Below are 6,000 nucleotides of genomic sequence, written 5' to 3'. Positions count from 1 at the left end.
TAGAGAGGTATTGTTCATTATCTGTAATCTTTCAACCCACCATTTATGGGGTTTTAAAACATCCTATTCATTGCCGTGTAGATGCTCGAATAAAGATTTTGAAAGCCTCTTTTGCTTTTACCTATCACAATGAAAAACAACTGAGTCAAATGTGAAACTTGGGCTTGCCTTTTGCAAGTATGAAACACAGAATATGTGAATTTATTATGGAAATTACACTGAATCACCTTTCACACTGTTTCCTCCTTCCCCTGCCTTAAAGCCCCCATAGCCTTACTTGTTCCATTCTCTTCTTCTCATCCAACAGCAATCCTACCTTTATTTAACCCCCTGATTTCAGCTTTCCCTCCTTCCCATAGCACCTTTTCCGTGAGAAAACTGTGAGCATTTCCGCACATGGTTAAAAATAGCATTATGCCAGCTGAATGATGTAAAGCTATATATAATTGTGCCTCCTGGCCCGTCCTCACCTTTCTTGCTGTCTTGCCCTTCTCTGCTGCCATTTTGCTCTCTTCCCCCTCCACAAGTGCTGCTGGAAATAGTGGAAGAGTTACATGTGACTCTCTTCTGCCTGCCAATTAAGCCAGGCAGCCAATCCCCTATCTCCATGCTTTGAAGGGCCCCGGCGATGGCCGATAATTTTTAAAAAAAACAATAGTTGAAACGCCTATGCATCTAATGCATCTAATGCATAGTGTGTCTTTATTGCTACCACTTATGGAATCATAATGCTTACTTCTTTTAAAAATAAATCTAATTACTGATTGGGGGGAAGCTTAGAGAGGCATGCCTTATGCTAAAACTTTGGGGAAAATCTTTTTGCCTTTGCCTGTACGACTGAATGCCTATTCATTGTTCCAGGCAGTTCAGTTGAAAAAAACATCCCTTCTCCTGCCGCTGCCTCCCCCCAAGCACACCAACACACACACATGCACACACACATGCTACCCAGTGAGGGCTCACTGCCACTAGAATCATAGAATAGGTAAAGGTAAAGGTATCCCCTGTGCAAGCATCAGGTCATGTCTGACCCTTGGGGTGATGCCCTCTAGCGTTTTCATGGCAGACTCAATATGGGGTGGTTTGCCAGTGCCTTCCCCAGTCATTACCATTTATCCCCCAGCAAGCTGGGTACTCATTTTACCGACCTCGGAAGGATGGAAGGCTGAGTCAACCTTGAGCCGGCTGCTAGGATTGAACTCCCAGCCTCATGGTCAGAGCTTCAGACAGCATGTCGCTGCCTTACCACTCTGCGCCACAAGAGGCTCTAGAATCATAGAATAGAATCATAGAAAAATAGAGTTGGAAGGGACCTCATGAGTAATCTAGTTGAACCCCCTGCAGTATGCAGGACACTCATATCCCTATTGCTCATCTACTGTAACCTGCCGCCCCTTTGCCTTCACAGAATCAGCCTCTCCATCAGATGGCTATCTAGCCTCTGTTTAAAAATTTCCAAAGATGGAGAACCCACCACCTCCTGGGGAAGCTCGTTCCACTGAGAAACCTCTCTGTCAGGAACTTCTTCCGGATGTTCAGATGGAATTTCTTTTGAATTAATTTCATCCCATTTGTCTGTCCCTCTGGGGCATGAGAGAACAATTCTGCTCCATCCTTCATATAGCACCCTTTTAAATACTTAAAGATGGTTATCAGATCCCCTCTCAGTCGTCTCCTCTCTAGGCTAAACAGACCAAGCTCCCCCTATCTTTCTTCATATGTCTTGGTCTCCAAACCCCTCACCATCTTTGTTGCCCTCCTCTGGACATGTTCCAGTTTGTCAACATCCCTCTTCAACTGAGGTGCCCAAAACTGAATACAGTACTCCAAGTGAGGATGAACCAGAGCAGAGTAAAGTAGTAGCATCACCTTCCGTGATCTGGACACGATACTCCGTTTGATACAACCCAAAATCCCATTTGCCTTCTAAGCCACTGAGTCACACTGCTGACTCGTGTTCAATGTATGGTCTACTAGGGCTCCTAGATCCTTTTCGCACATGCTACTGCCAAGACAAGTCTCCCCCACCTTATATTGGTGTATTTGGTTTTTCCTACCTAAATGCAGAAAGAACTTTGTCCGTATTTAACTCCATTTTATTCAGCTTAGCCCACTTCTCGAGCCTATCAAGATCATCCTGTATTCTGTTGCTGTCTTCAGTTGTGTTTGCTACCCCTCCCAGTTTAGTATCATCTGTAAATTTAACAAGTATCCCCTCTAATCCCTCATCCAAATCATTTATAAATATGTTGAACAACACAGGCCCCAGGACAAATCCTTGGGGTACTCCACTTTTCACTCTTTTCCAAGAAGATGCTGAACCATTAACAAGTACTCTCTGGGTATGATTTGTCAACCAGTTATTGATCCACCTGAATGAATTAGGATCCATACCAACTTGTGAACAAGAATATCATGTGGAACCTTATAAAAACCTTTATTGAAATCCAGATAAACTATGTTGACTTGCAGGTCTATAGTTGCGGTCGGAATAACGCGGACACTGGTATGGCATTACAAACAGGCCACAGCTTTATTAAAACATAACAGAACCTGCGGTGTTGGCAGGACAAGGAGAGGACTCCCCCCTTTTTGTGGTCACCGACCACACACCCCCTACCCATCAACTCCAGCCATCTGCATTTCCTCATGCAGCCCTGAGCCTGGCCGATGGGCGATCTTCTGAGGGAGATGATCCCCTCAGGGTGCCGAAGGAGGCGTAAGCCTTCTTCGGCCCACCCTGAGTTATCTGGCCCTGCGAGCCGTGCTAGCCTTCCCCAGCCGGGTTAGGCTTAACTCACAGTTTCAGCCACCTCAATGAAAGTCCCTCTCCCGTACAGGTGCCCCTGACCTGATTCCACCTCTCCAGCCAGCTGTGACAGAAATTAGAAGCAAACCATAAATTAGACCTTTTAACCCATCACGAAAGAAGAGGGAGGGGGGGTGGGACACGCTGACTCGGCTCCGGGCGAAAAGGGGCGGGCAGCGAGCATGAGGCCACTTAAATAGCCCCGTGCTCAACGCCCCACCCCAGCCCGGCACACGTGCGTGCGTGCGCACGCCACCTCCGCCGTTGCCGCTCTTTTCCTCCCCCACCCGACCGCTGCGTCAACAGCGGCTTGGGTGATGTTCTCAGCCGCCTTTTCACGGCATTCCCCTGATCCAGCAAGGTAATCACTTTCTCAAAAAAAAGAGATAAGGTTGGTCTGACATGACTTGTTCTTATGAGACCTGTGCTGAGTCTTAGAAATCACAGCTCGCAGTTCCAGCTGCTCAAGGACTGACTGTTTGATGATTTGTTCCAAAATTTTGCCAGCTACAGATGTCAAGAAGAGTTGGTTCTTATGTGCCACTTTTCTCTACCTGAAGGTGTTTCAAAGCGGCTTACATTCACCTACCCTTTCCTCTCCCCACAACAGACACCCTGTGAGGTAGGTGAGGCTGAGAGAGCCCTGATATCACTGCTTGGTCAGAATAGCTTTATCAGCGCCCTGGCGAGCCCAACGTCACCCAGCTGGCTGCATGTGGAGCAGAATCGAACCTAGCATGCACCATTTGCTTGCATCCCCCTTCCATGTGTATTGAGGGACTATTCTCATCTAAAAGGGTTTCTTCTTTCAGAGGATCCCTGCTCTTCAAATCTCCTGAACTGGATGCGTTGGCCTGGTGTGCAGAGCCAGCAAAGGCAAATCTAGGGGGTGACAGCCAGGGAACAGGCCCTGATGGAAAGAATGGGAGAGTCCCACAGAGGCTGCAATTTGTGGCCCCAGGCACCCTGCCCCTGACACCCACCCCTGTGGACAGTGGATAGTTAAATGCAACAACATTCCATCTGGATGCTGCAGACACAAGGGGAATGCAGCACTTTCCCATGGTGGTAAGCTGCCCAACAGCCACCTAGGTTAGTGCGAACACCAACAGCCTGAGATGCCTGGCCCCTCCACTGCTGGGGTATTCACAGCCTGAGATGCCTGGCCCCTCCACTGCTGCCCAAAGGGATGTGGGCAGCTGGGACAGGTGTTTCTCTTGGATAGCTATGGAGTTCAGGTCATCCTCCCCTGCATCACCAAGCCCATTCAGCTGCCCTGGGTTTAAAATATGCTAGTGGGAGCTTGGGAGAGGGTAGGTATCCTATTGGTGTACCATCCAACCTACCTCTCTCTGTGCTGAGGCTACCTAAGGCCATCCCCAAATGGGCCTTGCATTTTCCATGACTAATAGTCCTGGATGACTTCAATATTCATGTAGACACAGCTGTGACTGGTACTACATCAGAGTTTATGTTGTCCATGGCAGGCCAGGCCACAGGCTGGATCTAAGGATGACCCCTGAGGGAGCTTATTGATCAGCCTCTCTCTGGGCCCTTGAAAGAGGCCATTGTTAGGCCATTTCTTAAGAAACCATTCCCTAGATAAAGAGAACCTAGCCAATTACCACAAACTCTCCAACTTACCATTCCTGTGAAAGGTACTTGAGAGAGTAGTGGTTGAACTGCTTCAGGTTTTTCTGGATTATCTGCCACACTTAGGCCTGGTTTTGGGATTGAGATGATGCTTGTAGCTCTGATGGACAACCTCCTCTGACAGTTAGATTGAGGTTGTTCAGTGCTGCAGCCTATGATACAGTTGACCATTTGGTTCTGGTCAACCACCTAGCTTCGCTAGATGTATGTGATTTGGTTTTCTTCATTCTTCCAGGGATGTGCTCAAAGGGTGGCTATCAGGAACCAGGTCTCCTCCTTGCATGTGCTGGACTGTGGTGCTCCACAGGCTTCAGTGCAATCAGGTCTCCTCCTTGCATGTGCTGGACTGTGGTGCTCCACAGGCTTCAGTGCTGTCCTCGTTATTGTTTGTTTGTTTGTTTATTATACTTTAATTTAATGTGTGTCCTCTAGTGGAATATGCCAGAAGATTTGGGGTTGGTTGCCATCAATATGCTGATGACACCCAATTTTTCTTCTTTGGGATAAGCAATCAGATGCCTCCCTCCCTGTCTTAAGTCAGTGTCTGAATGCAGTAGCTGGTTGGTTGAGGGAGAGCTGGCTGAAGCTGAATCCATCAAAGATAGAGGTAATGTGGCTGAGAAAGGCCACATCTTTGACATGAGTACATATATTGGCTCTTAATAGAGTCTTGTTAAGTCTGGTGAAAGTAAAGAATCTGGGGGAGTGTTGTGATTCCTCATTTCCTCTGGACCAACATATAGCCACAGTGGTAAGATCAGTGTTTTTCTTACTACACCAAACCTGCCAACTAGCTCCTATTTGGCCCAACTTTATCTTAACACAGTGAACCATACCACAGTCACCTCCAGACTGGACTACGGCAATGTGCTATATGCAGGGCTGCCCTTGGCATACTTTGGAAATGTCAATTGCCAAGCTGTTGACCAGATCGTCTTGGTCTGCTCATATATAGCCAACTCTGAGGCAGCTGCACTAGTTGCTAGTTTGTTTCTGAATAGGTTCAAGTCCTAAATAGTCTGGAACCGGCATACCTCTCCCAGTATATCTCCCATGCTGCTTGTACTCATCATCACACAATTTGTTGACAGTGCCTGGTCCTCAGGAAATCTGTCTTGCTTCAACCAGGGCAAGGGCGTTTTTCTATCATTTATCAGAGGAGAATTATTCTGGCAGGCCTATCGTTAATCTTTTTAGTTTCAGCTACAATTGGTTTGCCAGATATTTTATCTTTAAATATTTTCTAGGTACTAGAAGAATGTCAAGATTTTAACAGTTTTAATGGTTTTAATTATGAAACTTATGATATTGTATTTCTTAATGATGTAAGCCACATTTGAGTCCAGTGTTGCAGGAGTCGGATAGAATTTATCTCAAAATAAATCTCAAAATAAAAAATGTAAAATAAATAAATAATGCAACAGGAAACTATAAATGGGCCAATAGTTCATACTTTTTTCTTAGTCCCTAACTGCTAATCCTCAGTAATATAGCTAGCAAATTCACAATTGTATCGTGTTCCTTTTAAGAATCCATGA

Source organism: Paroedura picta, chromosome 2, assembly GCF_049243985.1.
Source record: "Paroedura picta isolate Pp20150507F chromosome 2, Ppicta_v3.0, whole genome shotgun sequence".
Taxonomy (NCBI): Eukaryota; Metazoa; Chordata; class Lepidosauria; order Squamata; family Gekkonidae; genus Paroedura; species Paroedura picta.
The sequence above is the reverse complement of the archived record's forward strand: the minus strand, read 5'-3'. Positions refer to the sequence as shown.